General features: G+C 37.7%; 1 protein-coding gene across 2 annotated transcripts in view; it reads right to left on the bottom strand.

Annotated features, from left to right (window-relative positions):
• The window catches only part of LOC106085197 (uncharacterized), an 84,644-nt gene that overhangs the window by 8,681 nt on the left and 56,766 nt on the right, over positions 1-19,197 (bottom strand). The gene's annotated exons all lie outside the window — the stretch shown is intronic.

Below are 19,197 nucleotides of genomic sequence, written 5' to 3'. Positions count from 1 at the left end.
AAGAAGTCAAGATCCCAGATCAGTTTTTATGGCAGCTATATCAGGTTATAAACCGATTTGAACCTAACTTAGCAAAGTTGTTGGAAGTCATAACAAAACACGTCGTGCAAATTTCATTCCAATCGGATAAGAATTGCGCCCTCTAGAGGTTCAAGAAGTCAACACCCAAGATCGGTTTATATGGCAGCTATATCAGGTTATTGACCGATTAACTTAGCACAGTTGTTGGAAGTCATAGCGAAACACGTCGTGCAAAATTTCATTCCAATCGGATAAGAATTGCGCCCTCTAGAGGCTCAAGAATCAAGACCCAAGATCAGTTTATATGGCAGCTATATCAGGTTATGGACCGATTTAAACCATACTTGACACAGTTGTTGGATATCATAACAAAATACGTCGTGCAAAATTTCAAAATTTTCGTCATGATATTTTAAGTCGATCTAGCCATGTCCGTCCGTCCGTCTGTCTGTCGAAAGCACGCTAACTTCGAAGGAGTAAAGCTAGCCGCTTGAAATTTTGCACAAATACTTCTTGTTAGTGTAGGTCAGTTGGGATTGTAACTGGGCCATATCGGTTCATGTTTTTGATATATCTCCGGATTTGATTTCTTGAGCCCTTACAAGCTGCAATTTTTGTCCGATTCAGCTGAAATTTTGCATGTGGAGTTCTGTTATGACTTCCAACAATTGTGCTTAGTACGGTCAAAGTTAGTTACCGCAACTGACCAAGAAACATTCACATAGAGAACGATCGGACGGCGAAACTGGCTTCGCTTTACATATATACTTTATAGGATCTAAGGTCAACGGTGTTAAATCGGCAGATCGGTTTATACGACAGCTATATCCAAACTTGGCTCGATCAAGTGTCGATCGGATGTTGCAGGGCCTAGTGTATATCACGTTGCCAAATTTTGCCGAAATCGAGCAATAAATGCGGCTGTTATAGGCTTCAGGCCCTATACCAGGAGATCGGTATATATGACAGCTATGTCTAATATGGTTCGATTTGGGCCATATTCGTATCGGATGTTAGAGGACTTAGTTCAACACACTTTTCCATATTTTAACGAAATCGGGCAACAAATGCCCGAGTTTTTTAATTTTAAACGCAGTATCCATATTCAGATTTGGATATAGCTGTCATATAGACCGATCCCCCGATTTAGGGTCTTAGGCCCATAAAAGCCACATTTATTGTCCAATTTTGCTGAAATTTGGGACAGTGAGTTGTGTTGGGCCACTCAACATCTATCTTAAATTTGGTCCAGATCGGTTCGGATTTGGATATAGCCTTCATATAGCCCGATCCTCCGATTTAGGGTCTTAGGCTCATAAAAGCCACATTTATTGTCCAATTTTGCTGAAATTTGGGACAGTGAGTTGTGTTGGGCCACTCAACATCTATCTTAAATTTGGTCCAGATCGGTTCGAATTTGGATATAGCTGTCATATAGACCGATCCGCCGATTTAGGGTCTTAGGGCCATAAAATCCACATTTATTATCCAATTTGATGAAATTTGGGACAATGAGTTGTGTTAGGCCCCTCGACATCCTCCTTCAATTTGGCCCAGATCGGTCCAGATTTGGATATAGCTGCCATATAGACCGATCCGCCGATTTAGGGTCTAATGCTCATAAAAGCCACATTTATTATCCGATTTTGCTGAAATTTGGGACAGTGAGTTAGGCCCTTAGACATTCTTCCTCTTCAATTTGGCCCAGATCGGTCCAGAATCGGATATAACTGCCATATAGACCGGTCTCTCGATTTAAGGTCTTGCACCCATAAAAGGAGCATTTATTGTCCGATGACGCCGAAATTTGGGACAGTGAGTTGTGTTGGTCCCTTCGACATTTTTCTTCAATTTGGCTCAGATCGGTCCAGATTTAGATAAAGCTGCCATATAGACCGATCTCTCGATTTAAGGTTATGGGGCCATAAAAGGCGTATTTATTGTCCGAATTCGCAACTCGGTCCCAATCGGTCTAGATTTGGTTACAATTACCATATAGGCAGATATCTCGATTTAAAATCTTGTTAGGCTTTTCGACATCCGTGTCGTATATGGTTCAGATAGGTTTATTTTTAGATATATACACAATTGAACAATGACTTGTAATAATTAGTATTTGGTCCAAATCGGAACATATTTCGAAATAGCTGCCATGAGGCATAAGGTATGAATTTTTCACCGGATTTTGACGAAAGGTGGTTTACGTATATACCCGAGGTGGTGGGTATCCAAAGAACTTAACGCCTTTTTACTTGTTTTTTTTTATTTATTTAGCAGTCCATCGCCCTGCCCGAGGATGCTGGAATGCCCGTATTCTGATATGCATCATACACCACATTATACAACAAATGTGAAGGCACTCTTAATGCGACGGGATGTAATGATTTTTTCCGTTTGTTCGCAGATTAAACATCTGTTCCAGAACCGACTACTGATGAAGATCACGAATATCCTTAGGACTATATTCAAAGTCCTTTCTCTAACATTCGTTCATAGAAAAATGTCGTATTTGTTGGGTGCATCTGGCGACGAATTTTCTAGTGAAACCCTCTTTAAATGTATTGTTGATAATACGGCCAATCAGAATCACTTATCAATCCATTCTATATGACAAGCTGGGTCAAGACTTTCCCCATAGCGTTCGGTAAAGATTCTAGTTCTAAGCAATTTAATCAAGGCACCTCAACTACTACGTCCATAAATGCAAAATCCATTACTCTCATTCAATTGAATGAATCAAATAAAATCATTTACACAGTTTTACATCTGCGATGGTTGCTTGTTTTTCCTCACTGTAGTACTCCCATTGCTTTCTTTGTTTTGTTTTGATTTTCTGCTCTTATTTGAACTCAAAATCAAATGACCCAAAGTTCAAAGTTATTAATTCAATTACTTACAATCATTTGATTCAAAAGAGATTGAGCTGTGAGTGATGTGGTTATTGTTTTACATCTACAACGAGGTTATCTTGTCACTCGCCTGGGTTTCTTTCTAACTCAGCAAGAGTAATGATGAAGCAATTGCTACTCGAAGCTCACTACTATGCCTTTCATAAGTCAAGCTCTAATTTATGGCGATTTCTTTTGATAAATTATGCAAACTTCAGTTGGTAGGCTAATGAAAGAGAAATCTCCTTCTTATCCTCATATGGCAGATACGATAGATGTACATAATTGTTGTGAAGCTGCTCGTTGCAATTCTATGAGCATGTGATGCATAATTACAAATTACCATAATTAAATTATAGAAATCGTGTTTACAATTTTCTTGGAATTTTAACTATCTCGCAGAGAAAAAAAGGTAAGGTCGGTAAATAGGAATGGGGCCGGGGGAGCCTTCCACTAAGATGTAAGCAATGCAGAATGTGTAGGTGAATGACAATGATGATGTTACCAAAGGCAAACTTGATGGCAATTGGAATGATCCCGATGAGACTGTGGACTGTATGACTTCTGACAATGCTTGTTATTCCAGCGAATTGGGGAATAACAAGCGTATAAAACGACAACACAGCACCAGGAGAAAATAAAAAAAAGTTTGCTAAGTTCGGCCAAATCTTATATACCCTCCCCCATTGATTGCATTTATCGAGTTCTTTCCCAAACAAAGGATAAAATAAATGAATTGCTATGCTAATTGAATTGAGTATTGGAGATCACAGTAGAAGTCTTACACATAGAGTTCTACTGTGATCTCCAACACTCAATTCAATTTTTTCAATTTCAATTTTTGCCAAATCGATTAAAAATTTGACCTTTAATGGGCTCAAGAAGTAAAATAGGGAGATCGGTTTATAGGGGAGCTATATCAGGCTGAAGACCGATTCAGACCATATTTGACACGAATATTGAAGGTCATGGGAGAAGCCGTTGTACAAAATTTCAACCAAATCAGATAATAATTACGCCCTCTTGAGGCCCAAGAAGTCATGATCCCAGATCAGTGTATATGGCAGCTATATCAGGTTGTGGACCTATTTGAACCATATTTAAAACATTTATTGGAAGTCATAACAAAACACCTCATGCAAAATTTCAGCCAATGCGGATAAGAATTGCGTCCTCTAGTGACTCAAGAAGTCAAGATCCCAGATCGGTTTATATGGCAGCTATATCAGGTTATGAACCGATTTAAACTGTACTTGGCTCAGTTGTTGGACGTCACAGCGAAACACGCCATGCGAAATTTCAGCCAAATCGGATAGGAATTGCGCCCTCCAGTCGCTCAAGAAGTCAAGATCCCAGATATGGCAGCTATATCAGGTTATGAACCGATTTAAACCGTACTTGGCTCAGTTGTTGGACGTCATGCGTTATGCGAAATTTCAGCCAAATCGGACACAAATTGCGGCTTGTAAGGGCTCAAGAAGTCAAATCGGGAGATCGGTTTATATGGGAGCTATTTCAGGTTATAAATCGACTCGGACTGTACTTGGAACATTTGTTGAAAGTCATAACAGAACACCACATGCAAAATTTCAGCCTAATCGGACAAAAATTGCGGCTTGTAAGGGCTCAAGAAGTCAAATCGGGAAATGGGTTTATATGGGAGTTATAGACCCATTCAGGCCGTACATAGCACAGTTGTTGGAAGTCATAACAGAACACTTTCTGCAAAATTTCAGCCAAATCGGACAAAGATGTTGGCTTCCATGGACTCAAGAAGTCAAATCGGGAGATCGGTTAATATGGGAGCTATATCTAAATCTGAACTGATATAGCCCATTTGCAATCTCCAATGACCTACATCAATATTAGGTATCTGTGCAAAATTTCAAGCGGCTAGCTTTACGCATTCGACCCCTATCGTGAGTTCGAGAGATGGACGGACGGACATGACTAAATCGAATCAGAATGTCGAGACGATCCAGAATAGATATACTTTATGGGGTCCCAGATCAATATTTCGTGGTGTTGCAAACGGAATGACTCCATTATAGGATGGACTCACTCCGGTGGTGGGTATACAAACAATTTTGAAAAACAACAACTTTTGTCAAAAAAAACTACGACAAAATTTGTTAATTTTCCTACAAGAATTTATTTTGAATTTCAATGATCCAAAGTAAAAATTTGATGTTGAAAGGCACTCTTTACAAGCCAACATATAACAACAACAAGAATATATCCATAAGCAAGACAAAAGCCATTTAACCAGCTTTCACATGTGCTTTTCGCTGAACGGCTTGCGCTGCTTGTCTCGTTCGTTTGTTGCTTTGCTCTCGGGTTTACTCTCTGTCACTCTCACTACTATAACCCTAAAATCCAATTTTATTAATTTTGGGGCCACATGATTTGAGAACTCATGATTTCATCTTCGGTAGTCTTTCAGGCATCCTTTAGCTTACCGACATCGCTTTATTCAGGAAGGAATAACTCAATTAGCATTATTGAACAGTAATAAATGTCTCAATAAAATTCGAATTTTAAAAATTCGTATTTCGGGACAAACTTCTCACAAAGCAATGAGTGCTGTCCGATTCAAATTTAAGCTCAATGATAAGGGACCTTCTTTTTATAGCCGAGTTCGAACGGCGTGCCACAGAGCGACACCTCTTTGGCAAAAAGTTTTGCATGGCAAAGTACCTCACAAATGCCTTCGCAGAAAATTTTTCTGATGTTCCTGCCAGAATTCGAACCCAGGCGTTCAGCGTCATATGCGGACATGCTAACCTCTGCGCTCTGGTAGCCTCTCTCTATAAAGCTACTTCAGCAAATATATTATTCAATTCAATGCAAAAATTCGTTGAGAATTTAAAATTTCACATGGAAATTCGGTAGTTGGTTTTTTTCCCAGAGTTACTTTTTTTTCTGTGCAGAATCGACAAAAAGTGAATTAATTTTGAGTTATCTGAGGCAATTTTGTTTTATTAAATAACTTGGTATTTACATATTGGAAAAACCTACTAAAAATTGAGGTCAGCCTACCAACCTTACAAGTGAATAAAAACGTACCAATTTTGTTCGGAACGGCAACACTGGTTACGATGTGTTATAAATGGATTGACTAAATTGCTGTTAATTGCCAATTAAACTGCAATCTCCGTCATTAATCTATATTATGATCTTGTAGCTAACCATTACTGAATTGGAGGACGTTTCTGTAGAACGTTATATAATAAATAGGTGGACTTGTATTAAAAAAGCATTTTTTGAATAAATAGGGCGGTCCATCTAGCTATTACTTCTTAAAATAATTATCTTTACCTTTAATCCAGAAACGATTCATGGCATAAAACCACACACACACACTCTCCAAAATATGTGGAAAAATTAGGTCGACATAATGGTCTACTATGACCAAATAAAGTAGTGTTCCATCAATATCCGGCATTTAATATTTCCTAAATTATAACAAAATTTCATGTTTTGTTGTTAGATATTGTTCAGCTTAGACGAATGGTTTTTGTTTTTTAATAAAAATGAAAAAAAAAAATTATTGAAAATATTTTCAGCCTTTCTTTGGAACAATTTAAGAACGTGTTCGTGAATAACCTTATACATATTTACATGTATATTCGTAGTATTGAGGATATTTTTGCAGTAGTCAATAGTCGTTAGTCACTTTAAAGTCAATTAAATTCAATATGGGAAAATTGTTTGAATAACTCAATAACGTCATTGTGGTCAATATTCACCAATAGTTTGCATACACTGGTCTACAAAAGCATTTAACACAAAGTCGCGATTATCCAACTTTTGATTATTTTACTCTTTTCTAAATTTAAAATTTAGTTTTCTCTTCAGCAAAGGTAGGCAATTTTGCGATCTTTTTAAATAAAATGTCTCATAGACCAAGGTGAGAGCACCTCTGATGTCACAACACCAAAGCCTAGTGTTCTTATATTTCTCTTAAAAAAAAGAGAGGGAGAGAGAGAGACCAACTACTAACCGCCCTTATATCTGTTGAAGAGAGCAATCTCTTACTAGAAAGAAATTATGAGCAGACCACAATTCCCAGTTTTCAGAGGATTTCCATCAATAATTAATGTCAAAGTGGTTTATTTAAAAAATATTTTAAATTTCTATGTTTTCGTTTTATTTTCTAGCCCTTACAAGCAGAGAATTGTGTATACTCTTTTGCTTTGATAAACATTTGTTCAGATTTTGTTGTTGTGAGTTTATAATCCATACAACCTTTTTTTACGTTTAATATGCAGCCTTTCATAGCAATGCGAGTATTTGAAATTTCAAACGAATGTTTTCAAATGTTGTGTATGAATGATAATTTGCTTTCAATTAACAACTCTTTCTTTAATTCATATTTATTTATGACTTGTTGGAGGCAAATAATAATAATAATGATGATGATGATGATAACGATTATGACGTTAACAATGGAGATGATGCAAAAGATCATATGATCGAATTATTATCAAACACACAAACGAACATCTCCTCACCACTTGCATTGGGGATTTCGTATTAAATTCTGTTTATAATTAAACATCAGTATGTTTATGTGTCTGAAACAAAGTGTTGTAACGTATAGGAGAAAGGAATGAGAAGTTGCGTTGGCAGAAGGCATTTATAACTGCATTAACATGCACACTCTCATACGTTGGCAGACCATAATCATAACAGTTAAGCAGCAGACAGAGATGCAGAGAATCAGAGAACCAGACAAACAGATGTTCAGAATTAATGTTTATATCAGGCCACAGCAATGCAAAGCACTCGCACTCGCACTCACACTCATTATAAACGATTACGCACTAATCACATGTGCTTGCTTATGCCGCCACCCCTCCCCCTAATGCGATGGCATTACATGTGGTGTGGCAGCCTAGCAAACCTTATGAAGAGTTTCTTATTGATGGAAATGTTAACTGCAATGTTTAATTATTCACATAATGATGCTGCTGCTTTTGTTGCTGCTACTGCTACTGCTTCTGATTCCATGTGGATTATCTTTGTGCGGTAATTCATGTGGCAAGTGGTTTGCTGGTAATGTGATATCATTTCACAAATAAATTAAAATTGAAATGAATGCTTTAAAGAGCCAACGAGGAGAGTATTAGCGTGCATGTTTGTTTGTATGTGCGTTATATTAGCGGCATATGTTTGACCAGTGTGAAATTTCGGTTCGGTTTGTTCAACATCTGTTAATTTAAGTGATCTGTCATTTATTGTTGTCCCCTTCATAAAATTTTTTGGAGGGGTCCATAACAAATTGGAAACATTTAATCATCAAAATTTATTTTGCTATCATTTGAAATAGGTCAACATGAGAGGAATATTAGAGTAAGTCATTTGCAAAGAGGAAGTTCATAAAGAAAACAAAAAACCAAGGAGGACTGGGCCAAACCTAGAAACCCACTGGGTTTTGTTTTCCTATTGAAATGAAATTTTGGTAAAATTTCCTATAAACATAGAATTTTGAAAAAATTTCCCCAAAAAATAAAACTTTGATAAAAATACTTTGAAAATTAAATTTTGACCGAATTTCCTGTAGATACGAAATGTTGACAACAGTTTTCTTAGAAATGAAATTTTGACAAAATCAAATTTTGACAAAATTTCTTTTTGAAACTAAATTTTGACTGTATTTACCTTAAAAATGAAATTTTGACAAAAAATCAACTACTAGTGTTGTTATGAGTTGACCTTAATGACCAAAGAAAATGTAACACACAAAGGAGAGATTGTTTAAAATGAGTTTTGAAGAAAAGAAATTTCCAGTTCTTTCAGACAAAGCTGGAAACATATCACATCACTAGTGCACGCGTTTCCTCACCACTATCGTAATATATCCGCCTATCACATCCTTCCGCCTGACCTGTCTGCAATTTCATAGCCTGTGGTTCGTTGTACTTATAGTTATGATCATTGGCATTTAGGTTAGGTTTAAGTGGCAGTCTGCCATCAGACTCACTTAGCCATCAGACTCACTTTAGTCCATTGTGATACCACAGGAACAGAAAAAGGAAGATGCCTTCTAGTTCCTACCGTTGAGCCATCCAGATCGCTTTAAAAAGCCCAATAACTTGCGAATGTTCACATCCGCTAAATCAGATAGGTTCTCAAAGAAATGAGAACCTAAAGTGGAAGTCCTTCTGACAGCTAGTGCGGGACACACACACAGAAGGCGTTCTACAGTCTCTTTTTGCTCGATATCCTCACAGCTTCTGTAAAAGTCGTTGCTGGCAACCTTCAGTCTGTCAGCATGTTTTTCGATTACACAGTGACCTGTCATGTCGGACACAATGACTGAGATGTCTGTTCTAGCCAATGACAGCAAAGCGGTAGACCTATTCAAGTCTAGAATAGGCCACATAGTTTTGGAATGCTCTCAGCCCCCTCTTTGTGACCATCTATCATTCGATGACCTATTGTCGCTGGAGGCATACCCACAGATTCCCATATCCCTGAAATGTGTAGGGTAGTTCCTAGTCTCGCAAGCTCGACTGCTTTACCATTCCCTTTGATATCTCTGTGGCCCGGCACACAGAACAGGTGAATTTTGAACTGTTCAGCCATCTCGTTGAAAGATCTGCGACAGTCGAGGGCGGTTTTTATGTTCAGAAATACGTTCTCCAGGGATCTAATGGATGCCTGGCTGTCTGAGAAGATATTTATACCAGTCGTCGTTATGACATTATATCTTAGCCATTCCACCACTTCGTTAATTGCAAGGATCTCCGCTTGATACACACTGTAGTGGGGGGCGGACCCTCGACCGTTACCCCAAAACACCATCCAAAATCAAAAGTGGACCGATCGGGAAATATCAGTATCAAATGAAAGGTATTGGAGGGTAGAATACGAATATGGTAATAAAATCCGTATTCCCAAATAGACATATTGAACGTTCATTTCAAATGAAAGGTATTGGGGAGTAGATTTCGAATCTGACATACAAAATCAGATCGAAGTATACTATGACGATATGATATTTGGCTGAACCGATTCTCTTAAAATTTTCATAGATCGTGTACATTTGTCTGGAAAGAAACATAGGCTATATAAATTTTTTATATATCGGGTAGAGGCGGACCTCCCCCTTATCCCAAAAACGCCACCCATATCCGAAAGTGATCCGATGAACACAATAAGGGTATCAAATGAAAGGTATTGAAGGCCACAACACGAATATGATATTAAACTTTGGGTTCAAGTACCCAGCGAACGGCCTCCCGCAGTGCGTTATCTCTTTGGGGAAAATTTTTTAAATGAACATGCGTGGCATTGTATAAACGGTATAAACACCGCTTTGTTCAATGTTCTCGCCAGGATTCGAACGCGTTCAGCGTCATAGGCTACAATGGCAAGTATTCGATATTCGCATTCAGGGCGAAGTGTTCCCATCCTAAAAAGATATTAAAGAGTTAAAGAAGGCGCAGCGGAGCGGGCCCGGTTCGGCTAGTTTTCTATAAAAATTTAATTTTGACAATATTTTTTTCGTAAAAAAATTCGTATAAAATTTCAATTTCAACAAAATTTCTCTTGATTTGAAAATTTTCGTTAAATTTTTTATCCTATTTAAAATTTTATTGATCCCTAATGATTATGGCTCCTTTTCCCCTAACATTTTATAAATATTAAGCCACCCTAATACTCTATATTCTCATCTGTTTGACCTCAAACATATGTGTGAAGCAGTAATTGCTGAATAGTTTCATCCTGACATCATTTTCTAAAGTTTCAACTTGAACGGCAAGCAAGACAAATGTAACCAATCTTCACACACAACCATGTGCATATGTAGTTTTTAATGGCTTTACTGTGTATCCTTCTAAACATTTGTATTGGAATATCGATTTTATGCTTTTTACTCAATTTTATGGTGGACATTAAAAAAGGGGAAACAGAAAATTGGCATGGAAAAGCATAACGAAATTGAATGATTTGCTAGTTTTACATCATCACAAGTTTTCAACATGATTTGGTGATCATGCACCATGTCTGCAAAACACACACACACACACACATGCACTTTCCTATGTACGTACATTAGCAACATGATGCTGCTAAAGCATGTCGCTACTCATCATTCACTCATTCACTCTCTGCTCAGAGTCAATGAACTGTCTGTCGACGGGGTTTGCCATTGTTGTTATTATTATGATTATTGTTATTGTAGTGTTTTAGCATAGATTCATATAAACAACATAACGGGGTGTCTTGCATGCCTAGTGAGCATATAGTATGCATGCACATATAACTATGTACGTATGTATGTATGTGCTATACACATGCCGTGCATTTGTTTTAATGTGCTCGCTCTATGCTGCTGCACTTTTTTCTCGCGTTTTTGTTTTGGTTTTTGTTTTCAATTTCATTTTCATTTAACTATACTCTTTATATATTTATATTTTGTTTAAGCATCATTTTACCTAGTGCTGCCAACTCTTAGAACAGTGGGGTGATATTAATTAAATTGACAAAATCTATATCTTATATATAAAAAATCAATTTGTGTTTGTTTGTTTGTTCCTTATAGACTCAAAAAAATTGTCAAAGGTGGTGCATAATAATTCCGTGGTGAAAATAGGGTACAACATTTTTTGATATCTGAAGGAGGGGCGGACCCTCCCCTTACCCTTATTTTCAGAAACGCCAGATCTCGGAGATAGGTGGTGCGATTTAAGCGAAATTTTGTGTGCTCTCTTATAGTAACCTAAAAACAAAAATTCGGTATCCAAATTTCGGATGGAGTACCCAGGGGGACCGCCCCACCCCCAAACCTGCCAAATATATATATAGACCAATCGCGACAATATGGGACTCTCATGAAAGGTGTTTATGATTAGAAAATGTATGTGATATCCAATTGTCGGACCGAGTGTTTGGGGGACCACCCCAACCCCCAAAACATCCCCAAATCGGTAATTTTTACTGACAATGGCAATATGGGATTCAAATGAAAGGTATTTGCGAGTAGAATATGAATCTGATATCCAAATGTGGGTCCAAGTTTCTGGGGATCCACCTCTTCCACAAAACACCCCCAAACAGGACTTATTTACTGACCGTTGCAATATGGGGCTTAAATTAAAGCTATTTGAGTGTAGAATACATACGAATGTGATATCCAAATGTGGGACCAAGGAGGAGTCGCCCCTTCTCAAAAACATGCCCCAAAGAGGACAAATTAACGACCATATCAATATGGGGCTCAAATGAAAGGTCTTTGGGAGTTAATCACGAATCTGATATCAATATTCGGGAAGAAGTTTCTATGGGGCCACCCCACCCCATAACACCACCCAAAGAGGAAGTATTTGCTGACCATTGCATTATGAGGCTCAAATAAGAGGTATTTTAGAGTAGGACACGAATCTGATATGTATTTTCAAGTCCGAGTCACTGAGTGGCAGTCCCATTCCTCAAACCGGTCATGTTTGCTGACTATGGAAATATGGGGCTCAAATGAAAGGTATTTGGGAGTAGACCACGAATCTGATATCAACATTCGGGACCAACTGTCTTGGGAACGTCACAACACCTTAAAAACGTCCAAGTAGGACGTATTAGCTAGCCAAGACAATTTGGGTCTTCCAGACAGTAGAGCTCTATACTGATAACTTTTAGAGTCCATACCCCAAATCGTACTTATTTGCTGACTTTTGCAATAAGGGGTTTGAATGAAAGGTATTTGAGATTAGAAAACGAATTTGATATCCAATTTTGAGGCCAATGCCAATATGGGGTTCAAATAAATGAAGTGTCGATATATGAGAATAGAGAAGCTGATATATTTTCAGGGCTAAATGTTTGGGGGACAACCCCACCCCCCAAAACACCCCTAAATCGGACATATTTACCCACCACGTCAATGTGGGGCTCAAATGAAAGGTATTGGGGAATAGAACACGAAATTGATACCCACTTTCGGGACCAATTTTCTGGGGGTCTACCCCTTTACCAAAATACCCCACAAACAACAATTCTTTACTGACCATCGCAATATGGGGCTCAGATAAAGGTATTTGGGACAATGTGGGAGCATGTTTTTGGGGTATCGCCCCTTCCCCAAAACACCCCTCAAAGGGTAAAAATTTGCAGATCATGCCAATGTGTGGTTTAAATGAAAGATATCTGAGATTAGAAAACAAATTTTATAACCAACTTTGGCCTCAAGGGTTTGGGGGACGCCTCATCCTATACACTCTACTTAAACCAATGGCAATTTAAGGTTTAAATAAATGGTATTTGAGAGAAGAGCACGATGCTGATATTTTTTCAGGGCCAAGTGTCTGGGGCACCACCTCACCCCCGAAAACACCCGTAAATCGGACATCATGAGAATATTGGGCTGAAATAAAGTCTTTTTAGAAGGGAGTACATCTAACATCCAAACTTAAATGACATTAAACCCTCCGAGTAAAATTTGTAGTCCTATAAAGATCAAATGCGATTCAGATAAAGACACTTACATGGTTATACTTTTAGTCAAGCGATATGCATGTTGTATTTTCGTAGCATGATATTTCACTAAAAACTCTTAAATTGTTGAAAATAAATATTCCAAGTATAATTTTGTTCCATATAAAGTAAAAGAAGGCGCAGCGGAGCGGGCCCGGTTCAGCTAGTACTTGTATAAACACCATATAAAGTCGCCCATTCTTTGCTAAAATTCGTTGAGGATTTAAAGTTTCTCATAAAAATTTCGTAGTTGGTTTTTCTTAGTGTACGTACATAAAGACACTCAAGAATATTTCTACTTTATAGGGTGGCATATCGATATTCCGAGGTTTCACAAACGGAATGACTAGATTAATATTTCCCAAGTTTATGAGTTGCGCTTTTAAAATTTACCAAATTATGTTCACTATTTATTTATTAACCCACTGTGCCATTTGACCACTGCGACTGCAACACTCTGTTGTTATCATTGACTTTCAGCCATCAAAGCAAAACTGCAGAAGCATTCATGTAGCCAGCGGCAAAAACAATGCCGCCTTTCTTTCACTTTTCACAGATGTCTTTAGACAAAAGTAATAACAACTGCAGCGCAGCAGCAGCAACCCAAAACAACGACAACAACAATAAGACATTTAACAATAAGCAACAAAAGCTTGTGCGAAAATGTTTCTCGATTTGTATGCAATACGAAAAACACCAAAGAGAATAATCCACCGGCACCAGTGAAGTAAGATGCAAAAACAACTACAATGGGGATACGAGTACAAATCAATCGGTGGCTAATGCCTGTAGTCGTATGAGTAAAGGCGAGAGAGTATGAGTACTCACTTTGGGGAGTATAATCATACAATACTCTCTAAAAATGTCTTTAACAATAAACTTAGTAATATATCGTTAGAAAGCAAACGTATTATCCGATTACGTTGGTTTATTATTTTGTTGTTGTTGTTATTGTGATTTGTGAGATGCAGAAGAGTATTTGGCTTGGAACAGGTTTTCGTTGCATTTTCTTTTAAATTTCATTTTGTTTTTATTGTTGTTATTTGCCATTGGGGTTCGCCTGTTGAGGTCATACAGGTGGTTTTTGGTGGGATAATCGGCGAAAATTGATTACAATGCATTAAACACAGGCACACAGCCACACATACACATACACACACACATATAAATATAATTGCTTTCGTCGAACTTGAGATGAGGTTTTGTTTTGCATTTTTCTTTGCTGCTTTTCTGAGAAAACATAAGGCCAACTCATTTGCTATAAGAGAAAGGTCACATTTGTGTATGGACACTTAGACAAGGAGCAAAGCTCGGTTTGAGGGAGGGTTTTAAAGTGGTTTTATTGCAGCTAATTTGAATTGCTGTGCAAACGTTTTCTTTAAAATCCTTAGGGAATTTTATTTGTGATAAACTCTAGATATAGATAGACTAATAAAAATGACTGGTAGGAGATATTTAAATACTCAACACGAGGGCTGTTCGGAAACTTCTTAGCCTATCATAAGAGAGAGAATAGTTAGTCTTATTCTGTTTGTAACTCCTCGAAATATTCGTCTAAGACCCCATGAAGTATATATATTCGTGATCGTCATGACATTTTAAGTCGATCTAGCCATGTCCGTCCGTACCCCCCCTTACGTCCGTCCTTCCTTTCATCCGTCCGTCTGTCTGTCGAAAGCACGCTAACCTTTGAAGGAATAAAGCTAGGCGCTTGAAATCTTGAACAAATACTTTTTATTAGTGTAGATCGGTTGGGATTGTAAATGGGCTATATCGGTCCATGTGTTGATATAGCTGCCATATAAACCGATCTTGGGTCTTGACTTCTTGAGCCTCTAGAGGGCGCAATTCTTATCCGATTGAATTGAAATTTTGCACGACGTGTTTCGCTATGACTTCCAACAACTGTGCCAAGTATGGTTCAAATCGGTCCATGTTTTGATATTGCTGCCATATAAACCGATCTTGGGTCTTAAATTCTTGAGCCTCTGGAGGGCGCAATTCCCATCCGATTTGGCTGAAATTTTGCACGCGGTGTTTTGGTATCACTTTCAACAGCTGTTTTAGGTATGCTTCAAATCGGTCCATGTTTTGATATAGCTGCCGCTTCTAGAGGGCGCTTCCTATCCGTCTTGGCTGAAATTTTGCATGACATATTTTATTATAACTTTCAAAAACTGTGCCAAATAAGGTTCAAATCAGTTTATAACCTGATATAGCTCCCATACAAACCGATCTGGAATCTTGACTTCTTGACCCTCTAGAGGTCGCAACTGTTATCCTATTTGCCTGAAATTTTGTTCGACAAATCCTCTCATGACCATAAACATACGTGTTTACTATGGTCTGAATGGGACTATAGCCTGATACAGCTCCATATAAATCGATCTCTTTATTTTATTTCTTGAATCCCCAAAGGGCGCAATTCTTATTCGAATTGGCTGACATTTTACACAGGTCTCCCACATATAATTTTATAGTGGTCCGAACCTGACCATATCTTGATATCGCTCTAATAGCAGAGCAAATCTTTTCTTTTATCTTTTTTTGTTGCCTAAGAAGAGATGCCGGGAAAAGAACTCGACAAATGCGATCCATGGTGGGGGGTTTATAAGATTCGGCCCGGCCGAACTTAGCACGCTTTTACTTGTTTCTGCTTATACCGCGCTTTTTGTGATAGGATAAGAAGTTTTCGCACCGCCCTCGTATATTATATAAGGTTTTTATTTAATCAATTTATTTGTTTTTTTGGATTTCCCAAGTATTGAAACGGTGTCCCTGGTAGCGAAGTTGGTAGCGTGCTCGAATTAACAGAGCGGGGCTCGTGGTTTTGATTCCCATCAGAGGCTACTATGGTATCACAATGGATTAAAATAGTCTAAGTGAGTTTGTGTGGAAAAAAGACTGCAACCCTTACCTGAACTATTCAATGGGTTGCCCAAAAAGTAATTGCGGATTTTTCATATAGTCGGCGTTGACAAATTTTTTCACAGCTTGTGACTCTGTAATTGCATTCTTTCGTCTGTCAGTTATCAGCTGTTACTTTTAGCTTGCTTTAGAAAAAAGGTGTAAAAAAAGTATATTTGATTAAAGTTCATTCTAAGTTTTATTAAAAATGCATTTAAATACTTTCTTTTAAAAAATCCGCAATTACTTTTTGGGCAACCCAATAGCTATAAAAAATTATATTTAAAATTAATAAGTTTTCCACATACACTTAGGCAAATTTTATGCAAAAACCAACTTTCTAATGTTAATTTGTTGCAGAACAAACCCGATAAGCATTCGAAGAAAATTATTTGCTCTAATTCTCAAAGCTTTCATGAAATACCCCCTTTACAATTCTTCACTCCATACCATTCAGCAGTCACTTAACATTTCTATTGACTTATAATTTACTATGTTTGCAACGTCCATCATTTGCCTAATCACATTTAAATCTCTCTTAAATTCCCATGTCATAGACTTTAAAGATAACAAAGAAGGCTGATGCAAATTTCTAGATCTCTTGTCTCCAGATGTTGATCACTTAGTTTAGAAAAAGAGGGTTGACTAAATAAAACGATTTGCATATGAGAAGCCTATGAAAGCAAAACGCATTCAACAGACATACCCTTGCAATATTCATAGCCAAACTGAAAGTCTTCTATGACGGTTTACTCTTCATTCTGTGTTGTCTGTTGCAGTAATAAATTAAAAAAAAAAAAACAAAAACAACAACTTGCCGTCAAAGTTAATTTGCAATCATCAAAATGTAAATATGACAATGGCTATGTAGACCCAGACAATGTCTGAGACAAACAAGATGCTGTTGAGTACAGCAGAGCAAAGATGGGGCAAAGGAACGACAAAAAACAACGATCACATCGCATAGAGTGTAGAATGAAGTGAAGAAATGAAATGAAATTAAATTCAATTCAATGAATAAATTGCAACTAAAACTTGGCAAAACGCAATGCAAGTGAATAATTTTAAGGCAAAATTGGTGAAAAAAAAAAACAAAAATATTGTCGAGATAGAGGAGAAGTAGAGAAATACAGTGGAATGGAAACTATAAAAATCAATTTGTGTTTGTTTGTTTGTTTGTGTGTTCCTTAGAGAAATACAGTGGAATGAAAATATAAAAATCAATTTGTGTTTGTTTGTAGGTTTGTTTGTTTGTTTGTGTGTTCCTTATAGACCCAGAAACGACTGAAGCGATTTTCTTGAAATTTTCACAGATGGTGCATAATGAGCCCATGGTGAAAATAAGGTACTACATTTTTTGAAATCTGAAGGGGGGGCGGACCCTCCCCCTTACTCTAATTTTCAGAAACGCCAGATCTCGGAGATGCGGTTTAAGCGAAATTTTATGTGCTCTCATATAGTACCCTAAAAATTAAAATTTGGTAACCAAATTTCGGATGGGGTACCTAGGGGGGCTGTCCCACCCTAAAACCTACCAAACATATATTTAGACCAATCACAATATGGGACTCAAATGAAAGGTATTTAGGATAAGAAAAACGTGTCTGATATCCAATTGTCGGACCAAGTGCTAGGGGGACCACCCCAAGCCCCTAAACACCCCTAAATAGGACATATTTACCGACCATGGCAATATGGGATTCAAATGAAAGGTATTTGCGAGTAGAATACGAATCTGATATCCAAATGTGGGACCACGTTTCTGGGGATCCACCCTTCACAAAAACACCCCCCAAACAGGACTTATTTACTGACCATGGGAATATGGAGCTTAAATAAAAGGTATTTGAATGTAGAATTCGAATCTGATATACAAATATGGGACCAAGTGTTTGGGGGGCCGCCTCTCACTAAAAACTTCCCTCAAAAGGGGACAAAATTACGACCATGGCAATATGGGGCTCAAATGAAAAGTATTTGGGAGTAAAGCACGAATTTAATATCAATATTCGGGAAAAGTGTCTATGGGGCCACCCTATGCTGTTATATTTTCCGGGCTTAGTGTTTGGGGGCATATTTACCGACTATGTCAATGTGGAGCTTAAATGAAAGGTATTGGGGGGTAGAGCAACAATTGATACCCATTTTCGGGACCAATTTTCTGGGGGTCTACCCCTTTCCCAAAATAGCCCACAAACAGCAATTTTTTAGTGACCATCGCAATATGGGGCTCAAATTAAGGTATTTGGGAGTAGAATACGAATTTGGTATCCAAATGTAGGACCATGTATTTAGGGCATCACCCCATCCCCAAAGGGTTAAAATTTTTCGACCATACCAATATGTGGCCCAAATGAAAGGTATTTGAGATTAGAAAACGAATTTGATAACCTTTTTTGGGGCCATGTGTTTGGGGGACGCCTCATCCTGTAAACTCCTCTTAAATTAATGGTATTTTAGAGAAGAGCACAATGCTGATATTTTTTCAGGGCCAAGTATCTGGGGACCATCTCTTCCCCCGAAATCACCACTAAATCCGACATCATGAGAATAGCGGTCTGAAATGAAGTATTTTAAGAATGAAGTACACCTTACGTCCAAACTTAAATTCGTAGAGCAATAAAGATCATATGGGATTCAGACAAAGGCACTTATATTGTAAAACTGTTAGTCAAGTTAGCATGGTATTTCACTAAAAGATCTTTAATTGTTGAAAATAAATATTCCAAAAACTTTTGTTCCATATAAAGTAAAAGATGGCGCAGCGGAGCGGGCCTGGCGTTTTAAAAGTTATCATATGAAGAAAAAATACTCAAGACTTTGTTTCGAATTTCAGCCAAATCGGAAGAAAATTTAGGCTTCTAGAAATCAAATTTGGGGTTCGGTTGATATGGGGGCTATA

This window comes from Stomoxys calcitrans, chromosome 5 (assembly GCF_963082655.1).
Source record: "Stomoxys calcitrans chromosome 5, idStoCalc2.1, whole genome shotgun sequence".
Classification (NCBI taxonomy): domain Eukaryota; kingdom Metazoa; phylum Arthropoda; class Insecta; order Diptera; family Muscidae; genus Stomoxys; species Stomoxys calcitrans.
This window is presented reverse-complemented; position numbering and strand designations above follow the sequence as displayed.